Source organism: Rousettus aegyptiacus, unplaced genomic scaffold (genome assembly GCF_014176215.1).
Source record: "Rousettus aegyptiacus isolate mRouAeg1 unplaced genomic scaffold, mRouAeg1.p scaffold_m13_p_2, whole genome shotgun sequence".
Classification (NCBI taxonomy): domain Eukaryota; kingdom Metazoa; phylum Chordata; class Mammalia; order Chiroptera; family Pteropodidae; genus Rousettus; species Rousettus aegyptiacus.
Genome location: NW_023416295.1, coordinates 132406690 through 132429043, shown reverse-complemented (window position 1 = coordinate 132429043; position 22354 = coordinate 132406690). Strand labels below are relative to the sequence as shown.

The 22354-nt window shown below is 49.4% G+C and overlaps 1 protein-coding gene across 2 annotated transcripts in view; it reads right to left on the bottom strand.

Moving 5' to 3' along the window:
• VDR (vitamin D receptor) overlaps positions 1-20578 on the bottom strand; it is a 50716-nt gene extending 30138 nt beyond the window's left edge. For both annotated transcript variants that reach the window (XM_016124514.2, XM_016124517.2), the window contains exons 1-2: positions 20481-20578; positions 614-695 (exon numbers count right to left, since the gene is read on the bottom strand). The gene's annotated coding sequence lies outside the window, so the exon portion shown is untranslated. The remainder of the gene's footprint in view (positions 1-613; positions 696-20480) is intronic.
• Between the last annotated feature and the right edge of the window lie 1776 nt (positions 20579-22354).

The following is a 22354-nucleotide window of genomic DNA, read 5'->3' as shown; positions in this document are numbered from 1 at the left end:
TTGGAACAACCGATTCCACAGAGTGGCAGCAGTGACGCCCTATAGCGGGGGCAAGGGACCGCCTTGACATCGGGGAGACTCCTGGCCTGGGGCTGGGGCCCAGGCACTGTGTTCCGCAGGACAGGGAGTTGGGCCCGGCAGCCAGAGGCCCACCATGAACAGCTGAGAGAAAACAGCACTGCTTGGAGTTATTTGCTACTGTCAAGAAGGCAGAGCCCAGGACCAGAGTCCAGAGGTAGTAAAGAGGCCCTGGCGTGTACAGCCCAGGAGCAGTCCCAGGAATGGCACATGGGTAGAGACTGAGGGGCAGGAGAAAGAAAGAGATGGAAGCTGGAGAGGAAACAGCACCATGCTGGATGGCCCTCTGGGGTCCCGGCCCAGGAGTCAGCAGGCCCCTCCCTCCTGAGCCCCTCCGAGCACCACCCTCACCACCACTTCACGGGACTCTGGGCCTCAGCTGTGGGCTGCTGCAGATTCTGCTGACACCAGACTGACCCGCATGTGCAAAGCCCAGGGTAGTATTCTCTTCCTTCCCCTGCCCACCACGCGTCTGTGGCCCACCCTGCCCCTGGAAAACAAAAAACCTCCCTGGCATTTTGTTAGAAACACCCACCTAAAGGAGCAGGGGGGCAGATGAACTGAGCCGAGGGGTGCCCTTCTGTGAGGTCTCACGGATACTTTCGATCACAAGAACTCTGAAATGAAAAAAGGGAAACAATTTGTCTACAGCTCAATACTGACCCCATAGGCGGTCCTCTAAGGAGCCCAATACGCGGGTGAGAGAGGCTCTTTCCAGGGACACCAGTCCCCACATCACGGACTGAAACTTGACGGAAGTGATTTGTTGAGGACAAGTGTGCAGAGTCATCACTGGCAGGGGCGAGGGGCGGGAGCCAGGAGTGGCCCTCCCTTGAGGCAGGGAGTAGCAAGGAGCAGCGAGGGCAATGAAAACAGCTTCCTTGCTGGAGGTTCCCCTGTCACAGCAGAGGGTGTCGAGAGGAAGGAGGGCTTCTTTCTAAGGGGGTACCTCCACTCCCAAGGTCCCAGTCCCAGATTTGAGGGGTGCTCAGAGAAGCAGAGCCACAGGGTGGCCTGGCCCACTGCCGAGGGCGGGAAGGAGATGGGTGCTCCACACAGGACACAGAGGAGCCTTGGGGAGCTGGGAGCTGTTAGGGCTGGGACATGGTCCGGGGCCTGGCCTGTTGGGACGGCTTCAAAGACAGGTGTCTGGGGATCTCCTGCTGTGGAGACTAGGTCTAGGCGGAGCCGGTGCCGCAAAGGCTACATACGGCCATGCGCTGCTTTCAAACAGGATGTTTTCCGCCACTTTTAGCTCTTCCCCAGACGTGCTCGACACCCCTGGGCTTCCGAAAGGGCTGAAGGTGACTCTGCGGCCCAGACTCTGGGTTTTAGTGGCATAATGGGTCACCAAGGTGGGGCTGGCAGAATTTCACCCTCCTCACTTCCACCCACACCCAGCCCTGTTTATCTGCCCATAGAGACAGATATACACACACACACGCACACACACACCCTTCCTTCACCGATGCCAACAGGAGGTGGCTGGGAAGGTATATAGATATGTGGGTGCCTGACTCTGAAGCCTGGAGAAGACCTTTAAGCCAAACCCCAGATGGGGAAGTTCTAGACCCCTAACTTTTGTTTCTCTGTCTCCTAGTGGCCCAACTAGACAGGGAAGGGGCTTCCAAGACTTGGGCCCAGTTCTAGGACTGCCAACCCATTATGTCCATTTGCCACTGGGTCACTGCCAGCCTATATGGAACATCCAAAGAAAATGTCATTGGATTATGCGCTGAGGTAACCCGAGCTAGGCTAACCCACTCCCAAGGACCTTGGGTGGAATGAGGTATACCTACTAGGGACAGGCATGTTGTCACCAACCCCTCAGCCAGGTTCTCCTTTGTTTCCTCCACTTGTATTGCCCAAGGCCCCTGCCGATCACACTCTTTGGGATTCTACCTTATGGCTTTGTCCACTTCCCAGACCCCCTGTTTGTTCCTCAGAGCCCTGAGGTGAGGGCCAAGGGGGAACGGAAAGGACCACTGCTTTCCTGTCCTCAACCGCTAAGATTTTCAGAAGTCAGACATCAGACTCTGGTAGACCGCCACCCCTGAGTTTGAAAAATAAAGTCTGCAGGGTGTCGACTCTGTGCTGGCCTGCTAGGCTCGCACACATGCTCTCATGTAAGCCTGATACCATCTTGTGAGTTGAGGGGCAGCTTTATTTTACAGACGGCAAAACCGAAGTCCAGCGCACTTCGAGTGACTTACCAAAGGTTCTGTGGTCAGGCAAGTGGTGGTGCCGGGGGCCAAACAAGGACAGGCTGACTGCCATGCTCAAGTGTGTCCCTGGCCTCCTGCTCACTCCTCCCATTCTAGTGATAATCATCAGTGCAGACACTATCACTCATTTAATCCTCACGACAATCTCACAGGCAAATATTGTTATTATCCCCATTTTAGGCATGGAAAACTGAGACACGGAGAAGTTCATTGTCTCTGGAGCCCAGATTCGAACCTGTGCAGTTTAGATCCCAAGTCTCCACTCTGCTGCCTTTCCCAATGGAAATATCTGTCATGTTCCCAACCCTAAGCCTTGGATACCTATCACTTCCACTGAGTCAGAGAGCAGTGGGAAAAACAATCCCCAGGCCATGAGAGAAGAATATCACAGTGCTTTTCCTACTGAGGTTCTACCTAAGACCAGAGGATGGCGGGTCTCGGCCAGGACCCCCTTTCTGCTAGCCTCTCCTTCTTATTTAGAAAGCCCCATTCTACAGACTGGCCTCCCTCCCCTATGTAGCTGTGCACTACTGGATGATCCTCGATGGAGCTATTATCTTAGATTTAGCCTATAGGTCCAACAGCATGGGAAGTGGGGCAAAGACATAGGGTAAAAAAAAAAAGGGGGGACAAGTGGAAAAAAATGCTTAATACCAGCCTCCTTTGCCATATCATAACCCCTCCCACCACACCCCCAATTCATGTTTTGAGTATACAGAACATCCCACTGTTTTGCCGGGGCTGCCCCCAGAGCAACTCCCGCCCACCTCTGCTTTAGAAATACCCGAAGCCTCAGCACAGAGCCACAGGGAAGCAGAGGCGGCAGAACTCAGCTCTGCAGAAAGTCCCTGGCATCCAGTCCCCCAGGGTCTGCATCCCACATCAAACCCCTGCCAGAGCCTGACCCCAGGCCAGACCTCATCTTAACAAGAAATGAAGAGATAACGCATTTCCTTTCAGTCACCAAAGCCACAACCACTGCCTCTCCTACACATCTGTCTATCAGCTCAGAAGGCGCCCATCTTCCAGTGGCTTCTGGTAAATGGGCATCCCTGGGCAGAGTCTCACCAGGACAGCCTCATGGGGTGGTAGCTGCAGGGTATTCTGGGCAGAGCCCCCAAAACAAGGATCAAAGTGCCGCTGGGCTAAGGTTAACCCCACTACATTCACTAGATCCTGCTCAGAGTCCTGAGGGTGGTTTAGCTGTGACTCTGGGAGGACAAGTGGTAGAAGAGTGGTCTGACCTCTAAGGGCCTTTTCAGCTCTGAAAGTATCGACTCCAAGGCTGGAATTGCCCTCGTGATGAGGCCATAAGACCACTCGGGATGTGAGATTCCCTGACTGATCTTTCTCCCTGGCCTCTCCAATAACCAGATGAGCCCCAATGTGCATGTGAGCGCCAAGTGAAGTCCACTCACCCTTGGATGCTAATGGGCAGGAAGAGCATGAGTGATGTGACCCTATCTGAGCCCCCTGGAGAATGGAGCCCAGGAGAGGGAGCCCTGCTCAGCCTTGTTGGGACTGGTGTGAACAAAACAGGGCTTTCCAATTGTTGACATTGGCTCAAAGTCCCCTCTTCTAGAAAGATATGGATCGCTAAGTGATGTCCCAGCAGAGGGGAAGAAAATTCTTCTTCCTAAAATTGGCACACTCTCTCTGGAGTAGATAGGCCTGTGTGGACACCAGTCACGACTGCACACATGCGTGCATACCCTTTCCTGCTGTTCTCATTTCACCATTCTTTCAACTCTGCCCACAGAGTGCTGCACACCGTATGAACTACCTTACTTTTTATTCGTCATCTTCTTATTCTAGCGCAACTCTGGCACAGCAATCTAATGGCTAGCTATGATCATGCTCTTTCGTCTTTCTTCGCTAACCCCAACATATAGCCACATTCTTTTTCCAGAATAGTCTCAGCGTTACCTCCCAGAAGAAGCTGAAGAGGAAATAGAATGAAAATGAGGGCAAGGGGAGAGGAAGTGTACCCTGCATAAATAGAACGTGTCCAAACTATTTCTTGTCCCTATTGTCTCCCCAGATCCTCCATATTTTAAATGTGGGTGAGAGTGGTTGGAAATTATTTTCTGCAGACTACAATGTCCAAAGTAAAACTCGATAGATACCAGTCCTCTCAGAACATCTCAAGATACGAAGGGAACTTAACACTACCTAGTCCAATTATCTTAAATCCCCTCCCCTATCCACTTTTCTAGCCTGCGTTTGAATATTTTTTTCTGGTGGAGAATATCTCCTATGGCAATCCACTCCCTTTGGATGGCTCTATTCTTAGAAAGTTCTTCATCATGCACAGATGACATAGCCTCTGTCGCTTAAATCACCAGTGCTATACCAGCTCTTTGCAGCCGTCTAAGGACTTGAGATGCACCTACAAGGCCATTCCCACAGCTTCTCCAGAGGAGGGGTTGGCAGGGCCACCACAGGGAGCCATTATGCAAATAAGAAAAGGGGCCCTTTCTTCCACTTCTGAAAAACTGTCTTAAAAAAATAGAAAAATGTACAATGTCTATGTGAATGAGGGTACAAGCGAGAAGCAGAGGAAACTGGCCTGGGCTACACTTAATTTGATTTAGAATACATAAACTGTCCAGGTATAATCTTGATTCCCACAGGGCAGTAAGTGAGGTGGTGAGTGCGAACAGCATCTGCCTTTGTGGCTTTTGCCTGGAGAAAAGTTTCCAGCCCACGAAAAGGACTCCGTGGGAGAGTGCGAACAGCTGGATAAGCTCTACCAAGCCTGCCTACCTCCTTCCTCTTCGGTTCTGTTGATAACAGAGGAGGCTGGCCTAGCAGTGCAGCTCTAAGAAAATGCGTGAAGTATACTAACTAGTTAATGACTGACTGAATGATAGGAAATGAAGTGATAGCCTAGCAGCTGCAGGAAGGACTCTAGCCCTGAGAGTGTTTCTTAATCATCCCTTTGGGGAATAGACGTCACCTTGGAGAATTTGATAAAGGTCATGAGCTGACACCCATTCAATGTCAAGGGTTGGCAGGTCACTCCATAGAAACCGGGCTATAAACTCCCACTCCACAGGCCATTCACCAGGATTTTTTCTTGTTCTGTCACTCTTGGGAGCACTGGCAGCTTCTTGGAGTTGAGGCAGAAACCCACAAGCCCCCAGGCCATGGGGCAGGAGGTACATTGCTTACTTAGATATATTTCCACTTCTTATCACAACAATTATTCCTGCAAGCTGCTTTTTTTTTTCCAGTGGAAACTCTGCCCTCAGCTTTGTCAACAAGATTTCTAGGTTGATTATTGCACTCCAGGTAACAGGCAGGTCATGCCCTGTCACTGCCGGAAAGTGTGGGCAGCGACAGTAGCCGGTGAAGCATACAGAACCAAACTATTCACAAGCTGCAGCCTGATATCTCTGGTTTTACATCTGAAGAAACTGAGGCCATCAAAAAGAAAGCAACTTGTCCAAAGCCATACAGTGAAGGAGAGTGATTCTCTGCCTCCACCATGACCAAATCCCAAGACCTCGCATCACCAGCCCGAGCGGCTCGCAGGGGGACGGAGTGGTGTAAGAGAGAAACAGACTACGGGAGGAAGGGCGAATTTTATTCTTTATAATGGGGGGGGGGACGGCGGGGAGGGGAGTTGTGGGATGCCACAGAAGAGGTCCTGATGCAGACTGCAGTGGGACCAACCAACACAGCCTCCATCCTTATAAGCAACACGGAGAAACAAAAAGGTAGGCCAGGGTTACCTACTTGCTCTTGCCTGACCAACTCCAGCTTTCCACTCCAGACTCTGTGACCTAAAGAAATGGACGGGGACTCAAGATATTTTAGAGGGAAGTAGAATACACCTGGCCCTCTCTCCCCCTCCTCTGGCTGGCTTTCCTAGAATACTAAGATGTGGGTTCTTCCCTGGAGTGTCTGCTACAGGCCAAAGTTGATGGGACAAGGAGGTTCTATGTGTAGGGACTTGGAGACAAAGGAATAGAAACTGAAACAGCCCAAAGGGAGAGCCCCAAGAATACAGGGAGAACAGGTCTAGCCTTCTCTTGGGGAGACCCGACCTCCTGCTATTGGTGCAGCCAATGGCTAAATGGAATTCTCCCCAAAAACCCAATGGCCTCAGAATAAGAGCTGCTTCTTTCTCCCAAGCGATTCCCAAGCCTGGTTTTTAGTGCCCTGACCGCCTTTACCTAGGCTAAGCATCCTCTAGCCCAAGTACACCTGGACCCGAGTCCACCCCTGCTCAGACGGTCAACCCTGGCCAAGCTTTCTTTCCTCATTTTCCTTCTGGGACCAATGCATTCTCTAAATCACTCAGACTCCTCCCGTGCTGTGTGAAGATCAGTATGCAGGCCATGGTCCCGCCAGCTCTGAGTTACTTAGGATCCTTGGCATCCTATCCCTTGCTTACCTCACAACTACCGTAGCCAGCTGACACTCTTGGCTACCCGACCACCGTCCAACTTCTCCCAAAGCCCATCGCTGGGACATGATGGTGCCCGGGTCACAGGGCTGTCATGGGGACTTAGATCTCTGGGTCACACTCAGCAAGGCACCTGGTACACTGTAGCTTTATATAAGTTAGCTCTCACATTAAAGCTGTAACTGTTGTTAGTGCAATTGTCAGTGAGTTCGGGGCCTGGATTACAAGAAGACCTGCAAGGTCTAGAGAGGCACTGTGGAGGCAGGAAGCCTGTTCTTGGTCCCAAATCCACTACCCCAAACAAACACTGCCGGAAAGCCACATTTCTGCTGAACTGAGAAGAAACTGACTACCCCACCCACTGGCTCTGTCTGGCTTCCAAAAATTTGGCTGCTAGGGGTAAGGAGAAATGGATCATTCCCATGTCACCCAAGAAGCAGAGTGGCTGACTCACACATCTGGACTTTTCCTCCACGAGGGAAGATGAGACCAGTGGGTCCCAAAGTGTCCCTGATTGCCACCCCCCTCTGCCCATTGCCCTTACTTTCCCTCTCTCACCCAGTGTTGTCTCTCTTCTACCTCCTCTGTCATCAAGGGCTTGTCCTACATCTGTTACACATCTGTCCTCCCCTCCCCCAGTGGGGCCTGAAGCTCAGCAGTCCCATAATGTCCCCCTGTCTGTCATGAGGGAGGTGGCACTTCCTACCCTACTCCTGCCCATCACCACATGCAGCAGAAGGCGAAGAGCACTGGGAAAGGCCGCAGTAGGGTGCCAGGGAGCTGGATCCCAGAGACAGCAGTGAGGGCTGAAGCCACTCTGTCAGTAGTGTGGTCCTACTATGGCCCCCAACCTAGATGCTAGGCTGGCTCTGGCTCAGTAAGCCTGGACTACTTGTTGCCCCCAGCTCTTGGAGGCTTTGGGAGGCCATTCACATATTGTGGGATAGATTCTGAAGCCTTTGTCAGGATTAGTGAAGGAAACTGGGTCCTCTGAGATGGTCAGGGCTGAGATAACTCTCTATTAGGCAGCTCCTGCCCCGTAAAGGTCTGACTTACCCAAAGGCATCCTTTCTATCTTCTGGGTTATTAGTGATGGATGGATACTCTTTATATATTTATGAAGCTTCTAGGGCCCAGGCCCAAAAGGCAGGTTCCCACTCACTTTAGAGGGCAGAGTAGTCGCCCCATGGTAATTCCAGCAACTCCTCAGTCCCTGGTTAGAACGATTTCCCCTCTAAAGAGCATTTTCAGAACTTCTGTTTGGTCAGGGTTCCAGCCATTCTTCTGTGTAGATTTCTACTTGGGGACCCCCTTGGAGGGTCAGGAAAGCTGCATTTCTTCTTGGCCTCGCACTCCCGTGGGCATTGGTTCTGATATCTGATTCCTTATCGCTGATGGTAACCACTATCTGGTTTTAAGCACCGACTATGTGGCAAGCCCTGTGTTAGAAGTCAGAGACACAATGGCAAGCCACCACAGGCCCTGCTTTCTTGAAGCTTACAGTCTCTCCTGGGAGACAGACAGAAACCACAACTCCGTATAGTCCACACTATGATACAGGTAAACACAGGTGTGACAGGAGCATGCAGGAGGGCACCTGGCCTTGTGTTATCAAGGCAGGGGAGGATTTTTAGAGGAAGTCATTTTTCAGCCCCTAACTGAGACAGGGAGGATCACGTAGTTTAACGTGGCAGTGATGGAAAAGGTAATAAGGGTTCCGGGCAGACAGTACTTGTGAAAAGGCTAAGAGGCCAAAGAAAGAGCATGTTTGAGGCAGAAAAGAGCATGTTCTGCCACACTCATCTTAATAGGATATGTATCCCATTCTTTCGTCTACTCAGTACTTCTTCTAGTAAATCCATTGAATCTTGAATACCAGGAATTTTAAATTCTTATAATAATATTTTGAAATTATTATCATATTCAAACTATAATACAAATACAATAAAAGTAAGACTTTCATACTCCATTCAGATTCCCATTCCAACCTGCACCGACCTTGAGCATTGTAAAGAAAATAAAAATGGGCCTGTATCCCATTGGTTTACTTAGAAAGGCCCCCAAGGCCAGCAAAGCAGCAGGCCTATTCTGCAATATAGTTGAGGTCCCAGTAGTGTATACCCAGAGCCACCATTTCCATCCTCCTTTAGGGAGAATCCTTCACCCTGGGAATAGGATCATCGGTAATTGAGCTGGAAGGGAGAAGTAAAGGAGAGAGTTCTAGAAACTTCAGCCCAGCTGAATAATTAAGGAAAAAATATGTTTTGCGAGAGAAAAACAAAAGAAAGAACAAAAAGGTCCAACAAAGGCAGATGGAAGTCGAACAGCTCAGCTACATATCACCAGTTTAATCTTTATTTAAAGCATCGATCTGTCCAGGGTGGCCAGATATGGTTGCTGGGCACAGGTTACCACACAGCCGACGGATCCCAAATCTGCCTCAACTCACCCACTGGGTCCACCCCTCTCTCTCAGTCAACAAAGTCACTTCCTTGCCGGGAATCGCTCTAAGGAAGGGCATCAGCCACAAACAGACAATAGTAACAAACAACTTGGACCATGGACACGTGTGGAAAATCCCCTACACATGTGGGCACATGCCAGCCCATACTCTGGAAGTAACATAAGCCCAGCCTTCCCCACAGAGCCATGATTGAAGATAACCTTGTTTCAGGCCAAAATGTCCTAATTTGTCTGGAGGATTCTTCCCCAGTGCCACCAAGTGGTAGGAAATAGCTAGCTGCCTTTGTCCTAACCCATGAACTCTCTCCAAACTATAAACCCACTCCTCTAGCCCTTCCCATTGGCCATCTTCCTCTTCCTTGTTTTTCTTTATTGCCCAGGGGCAAAGATGGCACAGATTTGCTACACAGAGCAGCATTTAATGCTGCCTTATGAGAAGCTAAATCAGTGTCCCCAGAGGAGCAACCTCTTTCACTCCTCAGCAGTCAGTTGTCTGCAGCCGTCTCCCCCTGCCCTCCCTTCACCCAACGTCCTTTCCAGCAGGGGCAAACATCCCTGGAGAAAGGATTCGATGGACCAGCTAAGGACTTGCACTCAATTAAAGGAACTGTGAGTGAAACTCTGCTCCAGCTGGCTGGGCAGGCTCCACTCTGTTAGCTGGAGTTGCTGCCAGTCAGGCAGCCCGGTGGGTAGGGAGGAGACCAGTGGCTGTGGCCCGTCGCCACCCTGTGGGGAGAGGTGGCAGCCCCTCCACCCACTGCTTCCCCTTTGCTCCCCCACCTCTTACTTTTCTCAGAACTTCCATTGACCTGAAAAACAACTCTGTAGCCAGGCTCTTCAGTAGCCCAGGATTGAAGTTTAACAGAGACAAAAATAATTCCCTAGTGAGCTATTTTCTGTCCAGCTTTGGGAACAATCGCTCAGGGTGACAAGCAGTAAGGGTAGGCGTGGGAGAAGGTTGGCTGCCCAGAGTCAGTTTAGGGCCCTTCCCATGCCACTTCGCACTTCCCCTCGAGTAAGATTTTCAGGGAGGTGGGATCTTAGTCAGGGGCTCCAGACTTGCCAGCTGCCCCACTTATCCCCACCTGTGGACCACAGGTGAAGGGTGAGGGCAGCAGGTGAGGGAAGGCCTGTGGGAGCTGGGGGCTCCCTGCACACTGGGTTTCAATCCTCCATGGCTACCGCTTCATATAGGGTGGAGGGAAGAAGAAAACACTGCTACTTTACCAAGCTTCAAAAGAGGATTCCACACTCGCTTTTCTCACAGGATTGCTGGTATCAGCAGAGACGAAATACTTAGAGTGTGTTATAAAAATGTTATATTCCATAAAAATGTTAGTTATTAGTTTACAATTATTTTCCCAGGTATTTAAGAGAAGGAGGAGGACTAAATTCAGGTATGAAGCAGAGGCTGTGAGAAAACATTCTGAAGTATGACATGGACCGTGATCCTCTCCCCTGCAACATGAGGTCCTCGCAGCCTGGGAGGCTCAAAGCACAGAGCATGCGCGACAGGTGCCATTCACTGCCTACCAAGCCCGATCCGACACATTCCACTGTTTGTTTGTCTGTTTTTTGTCTAGAGATTCTTTTCTCCACTGTTAGTGTTCCCATAGTTATTAGAATGTTCCTTCTAAAAACTATGGGAAAATATCCGACTGGGGATACAGAGCTGGGGCAGGAAGGAGGGAGGGAGAGAGGGAGAGAGGGAGGAAAGACAGAGGAAGATTCATTCATGGAATAGCAACAGGCTGGAAGATTTCATTATAACTCTCCAGAAAAAAACACTCTGCATTACAAAGTATTATCTCCTGCCAGGAGGAATACTCATGAAGAGTGGCCATTCATGTCTTTAATAGGATTTCTATATAAACATGAGCTTTTTTGGTCCCCTCCTATATAACAGGCACCTTTTAAATGAAAGAAACTACCAGAGGACATGCCGGAGGCCTGCAAGCTAAACCTGACCATGGACATGTTCTGCTCAACACCACACCCCTACCACTACCAGTAATTATAAGTTTTTAAATTAGTTGTCACTGTTTAAAAAATAGAGAGATTTTATTTTTGAAAACAATCTGGATGTCCAGCTTCCCATTAAAAAAGAATGGATAATTTGGCCACACTGGGCTGCAGTTCCAGTGAAAACCCTGCTGGCCTGAGGCAGGGCTTCCCCTCTAGACCAGGCTTGTGACCTCTGGTCCACCCCACCACGGTTTGCATTAGTCCAGCCTCACTCATTAGCCCACTGGCCCTAACCCCCACCCCTCCAATCAGCCCACAGTGACAGCGGGGCTCTGTGGTCAGGGAGACCCAGTGAAGACAATAGGCTCTGGAGGCAGCCTACCTGGGTGCAAACCCCACCTTCCCTCCCTACCAGTTGTGACCAGAACCACTAACTTAGGCTCACCAAGCTTCTATTCCCTTGCTTAGAAAACAAGAAAAATAACAATATCTGCCTCATAGCTTTGTGAAGATGAAACGGGATAATGCATGTAAAGTGCTTACACAGTGCCTGGCACACAGCGCTGTGCAGTAAAGGTTAGCGCTTGCATAACTGGTTCAATAACTGGGGAGAATTTATGTGAGCTGCAGCTCAGCTCTTTAAAGGTGTTTTAGCCACACAAAGCAATTGCCTTTCAAATTTCCTTTCTAGCTCAGGACACCTGGTCTACCTATAAACATATTTCCATCCAATAAATATCTATTACATGTATCTGTGATGGGTTAGGTATTGGGTTGAGTGGTAACGCTTGAGAGATGGGATCCAGACCTGTTCTCAGGGGCTCACAGCTCTAGAAGAGCGGGGGAAGAGCCACAGCCCTGTCAGGTAGAGTTAAGCACAAAGCGTTCCCCTCCCTGCCCCAACCATCCATGGAGAAACTGGGGGTGTATCTGACTCTACTCATCCTTCTGGGCTCCAAGCCTTTCCAGAGCTTTGCTAAGAGACAGTCCATGGAGCATTAGCTCCATTTTACCTCCACTTTCTCAGGCTACATATTGGACTTCTTCCACTGCACACAGGTTAACAAAATTCCACTTCAAAAAAGCTGTTCAGATCTTAGATGGAGTTCATTATAATGGAATTTTACCTGAGGCAGCCCATCCCCCACTTCTTAACATCGTGGCACCCAAGATGTTGGTGTGCTTGCCAAATAGGCTGGGCAGAAGTAACTTCCCACCCCTGGCAGAGGCCTGGAACTTCAGAGCCATTTGGAACAAAGAACCATGCCCCGAAGGTGTTTTCCAGCATCATCCTGGCCGGCCTGCAACTGTCCTGTTCACCCTCCACTAGCACCACCTGCTGCCTGTTTTCCTGCTCCTGGGATGGGACGGGGAGGGAAGACAACTGGACTGAATGACTGGCCACTGCATAGGAAAAGTAGCGGGCAGGTGAAGAAGGAAACTACATTTGGGACTTCGTAAGACCTGAATTTAAGTCTGGTTCAAACTTAGGAGTTTGATGGCTTTGGGCAAGAAATTTAGTCACTTAACTTCTTTGAACTTCAGTTTTCTCTTCCGTAAAATGGGGATAACAATATTACCTACCTCAAAGGATTATTGAGAGGCAAAAACGAGAAATGCATGAAAAACATTTAACACAATGCTTGGAATACAGTAAGTTATAATAACCATTGGCCTATTGTGACTGCCAGCTATTATAAGATATGTAAGGCTCACAAGGGTCACAGGTTGGTTCCGAGAGAGGCATTGAGACAGAGTTGGGGGTGGGGGATGGCTGAAGAATGGGTGGGGTCCTGCCACTGAGTCCAGTATGGGTCTGGTGGCCAAGATGAGTCCCAGAACAGAGGTGCTTGCCTGCCTCTGGAGCTGACAGGCACAGACTAGATGAGTAATTATAGGATTGTGGGTTGGGGTGGCCCATATAACTGCCCAGCCAGCCACATTCTTTTGTTCTGTGGGTGGCTGGGTGGGTGGGCAGCTAGCTGTTTATGTGGCTGCCAGGACACTAAGTATATCTAGCATCTCTTAAATCCAGCACCCCCAGGAGTAATGTTCAACCCTTGGAAGGAGAAGGGGTTCTCTGTGGGCTTCTGCTCCTTCCACAGGGCACCACCTCTGTTCTCTCCACCCCAATCTTCTAGCCACTCCCTGCTTCTCAGATTGGACAAGTCAGAGGGTCAAAGAACAAGACCAGACTCTCAACAATTGGTCAGTGGAGACTATTAAACTTCAGTTCACTTCACCTAGAACCTTAAAATGAGCAAGAAGCCCTGGATGGACCTAAATACCATCATTGTCCCTAGGCCCATGTGCTTTGATTAGCTAGCACACACATGATTCTGTTATTTCCATATCCTTTTCTCAAAATTGATGGCCAGAGAAAACATAATCCCTCTGAATGCGCTTGACAAATATGCAATTCAGTGGGTACCAATTGAGTACGTACTATGTGCTCAGTGCTGACACCAGGCTCTTGGTTGAACAGAACAGAACACCAAGAGGTGGGGAGGATGTGGAGCTGCGGGATCCCTCACCCACTGCTTATGTAAGCCCATCAAAGAAGGACTTCCGCTGCTCCCAGAAACACCCCACAGGGCTCTCAGTCAGGGTGTGGCACATAGGGAGCTACTTTAGCACAACATATCAGGGGGGCACACACAGAAGCCAGAAACCAGGTCCTTACGTCAAAAGGGACTTTAGATGAAAGGGACTTTAGAAACTCATCTAGTGCAGCATTTTCATTTTAGAAATGAAGGCTGTGTCAAGCAAGTATTGAAAGGATGGGGAACAATGAGAACTTTTATCCACTGCTAAAAGGAGTGTGTGTGTGTGTGTGTGTGTGTGTTTGTTTGTTTGTTTTAGCATTGTAGAATAATGCCAACCATGGAATTCCATATCACCTAACAATTCCATTCCTAGGTATGTGCCCTAGAGAATGTCTACAATGCTCCAGGAGACAAGCACAACCTATTTCAAGCAGTATTATCTCATCATAATAACCCCTAAATGGAAACACCCCAAACATCCATCAAGAAGGAGGATGCACAAATGTGACATATTCACACAATGGAATACTACACTGCAGTGAAAACTAATGAGCTATAGCTGTGTACATCAACATGAATGAATCTCAGAAACATGATGTTGAGTGAAAAAGTGTATCACAGAGAACATACATGTGTGTAAACTCCAAAGACACGTAGAACTAAATGTACTGTTTTGTAAAAGGTACATAGATGATAACTTACAAAGAAAAGCAAGGAAATAACCAAAATTCAAAATATTAATTACCGTGGGATTGAGAGTGAGGAAGGGGATGCGAATGGGCAGAGGAAAAGGGGGGTTTTAAGGTACTGTAAATGTTCTATTTCAAACTTAGGTGGTGGGTACAGGATATATTATTATTCTTTAATCTATACAGAAGCTTATCGTGTACTCTTGTGTGTATAATATATTTCACAATTTAAAAAAACAAAAAAAGAATAGAGGAGTCTGCGTCCCAGAGAAGCTAAATAAATTTCTCATGCTCCTCAGTTAACTTATGACAGAAAGAGAAATCAATTTACCTCATCAGAGTTTAGCCAGGTGCCAAGACATTCATTCCTGGATTCTAAAGGCATCTCTCACAATGATGAGTTTCTGGTCTAGTACATTTGAAAACAATTGCAAGCATCTTTTCTTTTTACTCTTAAATTCTCAGTCTCTCAAATAGTGTCTAGCACACAGTAGGTCCTCAAAGTATATCTACCAAATGACCAGACACACTTTTTCAAGAGCCTATTTCATGCTAGGCACTTGATTTACATTGTCTCCAATCCTCACACAATCCTACAAGAGAATTATTATAACCCCCAGTTTACAGATAAGGAAACTGAGATTCAGAGATATTAAGAAACTTGCCCAAGTTTACAAGCTAGGAAATTATAAAGACAGGATTCGAACCCAAGAGTGTCTAACACAAACACTTTTTCTCCCATCCCACCAGTATGCTGGCACAGCTTCTAATAGCACTACCTACAACTTCAGCCATATACCAAATAACTCTGGGAACCACAGCTGAGGTGGGTAGGCTGAGGGTTTTCTCCTCCTTCTACTTCTGGGTCCAGGCTCTAGTACTTGTTGGTGCCAGACCCAGCACCAATAAATAGTGTAGAGCAGCAGTCACAGGTTAACTTTGTAGCCATGAGCTCTCTTTAAACCTTGGTTTCTCTGTATGCATGCCGGAGAGAATAATAGTAACTTACTCCAAAGAAAAGCTGTGATGATGGAAGGAGACAAGTAAAGTAATTGGCACAGTGCCTGGAAGAGGCTATCAGATGAGGCTAGAGCACACTTCTCCTTCCAGGTGGGCTAGGTTCAGAAATATTTCTTAAGGGGTAGCCAGAAAGAGAAGAGGTAAACAAGGTGAGAATAGCTCCCAGGTGACAATGGGACAATGGTCTTTTCTTCTTTGGTGCACTTAGTACATAGAAGGTTATCAATAAAGTGACTTGTTGGAAATTGACAGAGTGTTTCTAATTTGCCTCCAGACCATTCAAGTCTTACTTGCTCCCACACAATCACTCTGCACAGAGCTACCCCTCTCTTGCTCCTGCCTGCCGTTTTTACACTGGCCTGCTGCTGTTTTAACCCCGGCAAGGTATCCAGGGCTGCTGGAGGGGCATGGAAGCCTGAGGGTGCTGGCAGAGGGAGTCTCCTTCTGATTGGCCACTGTCCCCAGAGTAACCTTTGGGCAAACTGAGCTTGCTCCCAGGTCAACTTGTTCAAACTAGTTAGTGAATCTAACCCTGCTGCTCAAATATTTATTGCAGGCCTATTATGTGCAAGGCATGGCCCTGAATGCCCTGTGGCTGTCCATAAATGCAGAGGTGGTAGGGTTGTGGGGAGGTTAAGACTGACCGAAGTGTAAGTCCTGATGCTCCCACTCACCAACTGTGTCATCTTGGTACCTTGCTCAACTTCGCCGAGCCTCAGCTTCCCATTAGTAAAAGGAACATAATAGTAGTTCTATCACACAAGATTGTGGCAGGCCTGGGAGGCCACGCATGCCATGGACCTAGCATAGCACCTGGTACTACTGAGCTGAGTGCTCAGTGAGTAGCTGCTCCTGGAGCTACGACTTCAACGCCAGTAGGTGGCACACACTGGATGTGTCACCAGCAAAGCCTTGGGCCTCCTGGGTGCCCCATAGTGCCTGGAATGTCACGCCTTGCATAATACCTCAAAGCTTCAACCTGTTGTCAGAAGCCAGTGAGAGCCAGCAGCTTCCCAGGGACCAGGTGCTGGGTCCTGCCCAAACTCCACTTTCCCGCTGGTGCAGCAGTCCACGCCCTGCTCAGGACCAGGACTCTCCCCTGTGCAGAATGGGGACTTTGTGTGGCATCTGGTTCTGGGAACACTACTTGGTCTATTCCTTTGCAAAGGACCTGCAGGGCAGGTTTGCAAAAGCATGACATACACTCAGAAGCCTGCTGCTTCTGCCTCACTCCTGCCATTTACCCCTGCCTCCCCTCCTCCCTTTACTGGCCCAGGGGGTCTCTTCCCTCCCCACTCCCCACAAGTCACTTCAAAAGGTGGGACTTCCCAAGAGGTCTCCACCTGCCTTTGTCATTTGTTGGTGGTGAGAATGACTTCCTTTCTGCCAGAGTAGACAGAATCACTGCACAGTCATCAAAGAGGCTTCACCCCCAACACCTGATGCCCCAGTCACTCGCATGCTGTTCCTCTGGGGACTCTCCACCCTGAGCATCCGGACCATGAGGACCAAGAACTCAGAAGGGAGGGTAGTTTCTCTTCCACATATCACTAGGGCAGGATGCAGTCAATGCCACCAATGCCTATAGCTTGGGTTGAGCAAGTATAGTCTGTCCACACCCTGGACCATTTCCCCAATAGTCGGAACAGACAGGAGAGTCAGACTTCAGTGGCCAAGGGAACTGACCTCATCTCCTGCTAAGCAGCTTTTCTCTGGCTCTGGCTTCCATTTGCTTACCATTTCCTTGGAATCTGATTACAAGTGACCTGTGTCCTTTCTCCACGTGGACAAAGTTTGACTACTCTTCTTCCCTTCCTGGTTGTTCACTTGCTTTAGAGCTAGACTTTTCTGTGGGATGGTGTGGTCCCCAGAGGTCTGGGAAGCTGGATAGACAAAATGAGGAGACTATAGAAATGAGGGAAGAGGGAAGAGGAAGCATGAGGCTGAGCCTTGGCTCCATTCTAAGTCTAATTCCCTAGGGGCAGCTAAAGGGGAGTTGGCAGGCCTTCCTGTCCATATCTGAGGTAGGGGTGGGGCAGGAAAACCAAAGGTGAAGCTGGTCACAAGTCAAGGGTGAAGGGAAGTCATAAGAGTGAGCAGTAGTCTGGGAGCAGTGCTGCCCTCAGGGAGAAGATTGGAATTGGCTGATAACACAGAGAAGCAGGCTGGGGTGGGGGTGGGGGCGTTGGGGCGGTCCTAAGAATTAAGCTACCGGCATCTGCCCCTCTTCATTAAACCATTCCTACCCATCTTCTCCTCTGTGACCTCCGCTGGGTCTGCAGTGATATTCAGCAGAATAACTAAATGTTGTATTTGCCCTGGACAGTTTTGGTTTATGTCTATTGTCCTAACACAACTATTAATAGCATCCCCTTTCACTGAAAGGGCTCCCAGTTGAGACAATAAATTATATGGTCGCTCTCTCTAGCACATCCAGGAGGACACCGATTCAGGAGTGTGGAGGGAGAGTTGGAGAAAAGTGTAATCAGAAGCAAAACCCTGATGGTCCAGAAAGACAGCCAGGCTGCTTCTGCCCGTTTGGATCCCCTCAGAACTGGACAGTGGTGGAGTAAGAGCCTGAGAGCTGCTGCCGATCCTGAGCTCAGACTGTCTCAGGGAAGAGGCCTGGTCTGTTGGGTTCTGCTTCCCGTTATCCCTCAAAGGGCCTGGCACCATGTTAGGCACACGAGAGGCTCTTAGTCAAATCCTGTCATTTCCTCACTTCCCTCTACCTGCATCTAAAACAGGTTTGCAGCAGTGGTAAGTAGAAAGCTGGAGTCCTATAACTCATCCTGTCCTGCAACAAACTGGAATGCCGTCCTAGCTCAGACTTCCAGGGCGTCCTGACTCCAGCCACCAGAACCCGGCTGCTAGACATTAGCGACAGCAGGCTCCTAGCAGAGGCAGATCTTGGCCAGGATGGTACTGCCTCCTTAGGATGTGAGGTAAAGAACTGAACAACTGGAACGCCTTCTCCTGTCTTGGGTAACCGTTTGGTCTGGCTCACCGGGCCCCAGGCCTTTCTCCAAATATGAAACATGTTGGTTTGGGACACTCACTATTCATTCTGGGAGTGAAGGATGTGATCCAGGAGGTCTTCTTGGTGCTTCCTCTGGGACCAGAGCACCCCAAACAGCATCAGACCTTCCATGATATTTATATAAAGTGTCATGGCCTTAGCTGAAGAGCTGTGAGGGATCAGGAAAGCTTCCTGGCTCTCCTTTCTTTTCTTCCTTACTCCACTCTCCTCTTTTCTTATCCTTTTTCTCTTCCTTCCTTTCTTATCCTTTACCCCGGAAAGGGTCCAGGTCATGGCTGATGAAGAACAAGCCAAACCAAAGCCTAGGACCAGCCGGAGCACAGATTGTGAATTCCCCAGATTTCTGCAGTTTCAGTTAGCCCCACAGCCTGGTTGTAGAGTCTTCTCTCAAATGAGTCCAGAGAGGCCACTTAAGTGAGGGGCAGTGGGCTCTGGGGCCTCTATTTCAGCTCAAGGATCTGAAGCAGCCAAAACAAAAGCTAAGGGGAAAATTGCAGTCTTACTTCCTCCTATTCTGGCTCCATACCAGACTTAACACCATTCCAGAAGGACCCGCAATCCTCTCCTTAGACACGGAAGTGATAAGGAAGGTCTCCCAAAACACAATACCCTCGGTTCATAGAGCTGAGGCTCCAGTATCCAGATAATCCATTTCCACCTCAGCAAACCACCCCCACTTCCTAGCCTGGCTTAAACCCTTCTTTGCCAAACACCATGCCTTCCCTAGTCCCAGAAGCTCCTTGATTTCTTGTGCACACCCACCTCACTAACAGAGATGGACAGCTCACAAGATGGCTAGGCAGAAGTGGAATGAGCAGCTGGAAACTTCTGCAGTGCTGGGATGCACCTCCTGATCCTAGAAGAAGAGATGTGGCTTTACCACAAAGCCACAATTCCTTTACAGTCAACTCCATCTGGAATCATACCATAGCCATCCCATAATCATTGCTGTATTGAGTGTCTCCTTCAGGAGTGGGCACCACTGGCCATGAGGAAGACGGCCTTCCAGCAGGGAGCTGGAGCATCGCTGAACTCTGCCCAGGAGAGCTTCTGCAATGCTCGGAAAACGTCTGCCCAACTGCTTGCCTGGGCTCTGGCCCCTCTGGCTGCAACTGAGCCCAGACAGAAGGCTGACTCACTCACCGCACGGAGGAGGAGGAAGAGGAGGAGAAGAAGTAGGAGGAGAAGATGCGGGAAGAGACTGGGCTCAGAGACCCAGGGCTCTCCCAGCCCAGGCGCCTGGGACTCAGCCTCAGTGGTCTGTGGGGGAGGGAGGCAGTGTCCACTGCTCTCTGGAGACTGCATGCTCTTTCTTCCTAGATACTTTCCTGAAACCTCCTCACCCACTGCCCACAATCTGCTAATCCCTCCCTGCTCAAATAGAAACTACTCCCTGACCCCCCTCCTCTATTAGATGCTTGCCTCTGAGTTCTGCTGGACATCTATGGACATGTGAAACATAAATCTAGTGCCCTAGGGCCAACGAGGTCTAAAATCATTGGTGGTTTTTGTTTGTTTGTTTGTTTGTTTGTTTGTTAAAGTCAAAAAAAAGAATACTTTACTTAAAAGATCGAGCTATATACACCATGGCAGGTGACTATACCTGGCTTCTACAAGATAGTAAGACCACGTACACCTCACCCGCAGGAGATCTGGGCACTATCGATAGCCAGTCTCTCCCTTTCTTATTCCTCTGCTCCATGCCAAGACGCCCCAACAGAGTAAGCAAACAAATGCGTCTTGTTGCCCAAATGCTGAGTACTGTGCTAGTGGAGCATTTCTGCGTGAAGGAGCCTGAGCGCCGAAGAGGTCACTGCCCCCTCGCCAGCCTGGCACGAACTTCAGCTCTTTCTCAGACCACAGTCTCTTCAGAGCGCCAGCCTCATGGCACGAAAGCCCGGATCTCAGTCGCCAAGTTTGCCCCTGCGACTTAGACTCCAGTGCTTGCACTCGGGCACTCAGACTCTGGACCTCCAACGCCCCCACTCCAAGCCCAATCCCGACCCGGGGCCCCCTTCCCCGCGGCTCGCGGATGCGCACCTGGTCTGGCTGGTGGGCACGCTGCTCCGCGCTCCCGGCGCCTCTGGCACGGCAGCTGCCTTTTGACAAGCAGAGACAGCCCAGCACCTGGCCCCGCCTCATCGCAAGGCCCCGCCCCTGGCCCCGCCCCGCCCCTGGTCCCGCCCACAGGTCCGTCCTCGCTTGCCGAGAGTTCCAGCGGTGCTGCAACCATCTTGACTTGGAATCAACCACTGCACTGTCGCTAGGGCGACTCTGCTCGGTGTAACCCTCCACGACTTCCGTCCACAAGGCAAGGCATGCTTCTGTCCTCCGTGCGTGAGAGTTTTCGATACTTATGTGTGTACAGATCCACGCTTCTGCCTGCGATCATCCGTGATGCATTCCCCCGCTCCCTACTGCTGTGGTTCTACCCAGCCTGCTGCGGACGCCTCTTCCAGGTGCGTCACCCCCAACCTGGGCTGATACCGCCAGGACTTCCTCAGTAGTCTGTGTGTAGCTTGGGGGGCGCCTACCGCGATCACCAACAGTTCTCATGCAGTCCTGGGAAATCCCGGGCGCCGCTCGCCGTTATGTTACTTCTGCAGAAAGCCAAAGAGCTGAGCCCGACCCCATACGCCAGAATAAAAGAGCAAACGGAAAACGGAGCCAAAGTGGAGCCTGGAATTGCATCGTCATCTCAACTCGATGTCCCCTCGGCTGTGACCCCAACTGACGCCGTCCCTGGCCCGTCGCGAACCTCATCCAAGCAAGCTTAGTCTCAAGTTCCACAGGCCCTGGTCCCCAGCCTCCACCCCCACCACCCCAACTGACATTGATGTGAAGAGAAAAGAGGAGTTCGAATACATCCCGAGACGTGGGATTATATATGAAAGCGGGAAATTCGGCTTAGAAATTTTTGACTAAAAGTTACTCTACCCGCCTTCTTTGGCTATATGCTAGGTAGACATCGCTCTAGATGCTAGAGGAGAGATGAAAAAGACGTAGTTCCCTCCTTAGAGCTCACTGTCCAGTGGAAGAATGTATACATAAATAGTAATTATAACATGCTGTTCTACGATAGATGCCTACCAGTTGGTGACCTCCTTTAATGAGGTAACGTATTGCATTTAACGGAGGAGGAAACCATGGCTCAGAGGGACAAACTAAGCAGGTAGGAAACTGAGACATAGGGACAGACCTTAACCGATTTGCCCAACATCACACAGATATTCCATAAAGGACAGTACTATAGTACAGCAAGTCTACTGGTGCAATGGCCTCTGAACCACTTGCGAGACAGCTATGCCAGACTATATGATAACCAGCCCCTATCAGACTCTCAATAATTGGATCAAGAGGAACGGATTGAGGCTAAACAGAAGGGATAACCTTGAAATGGTTTATTTAAGGGAGTATCATGGAAATTTTCTCTCTGGAAAAGTTTTAAAAAGTAGAAGAGAGACACCTTGTTTCACTGAACTTGGAAATGGACCATCTATTCTGAAAAATAGATGAGAGGATGTGCCCCTTTGGGTGTCCTGCGAGTCTGATGGATAAGTTCTCGCTTGTAATGAAAGTAAAAGAAAGAATTTCCTTACCCAAAGCATCATTGGAAAGCTAGCAGTGATTCTTGTAGAAAGAAAAGTACAGGAGGAAATCTCTAACCTCTGGAAAAGGTTAACACTTCAGAAGTCACTTCCGAGTGACTTAATTGGCCAGACAGGTGAGCCTGGCTCAAAATAAACTTTATCAAAAAGTGGTAGAAGATAAATGCTAAGTATTCCTTAGTAACTGACTGTTAATCTCTTTTTACAGCTCTTCATTTGATCTTTTGAGTCAGGAAGAGTAGAAAATACTCTCTCCATTGTACAATTGATTGGCAGAGTTGTCAAAGTTCTTACAGCTGGGGAGTG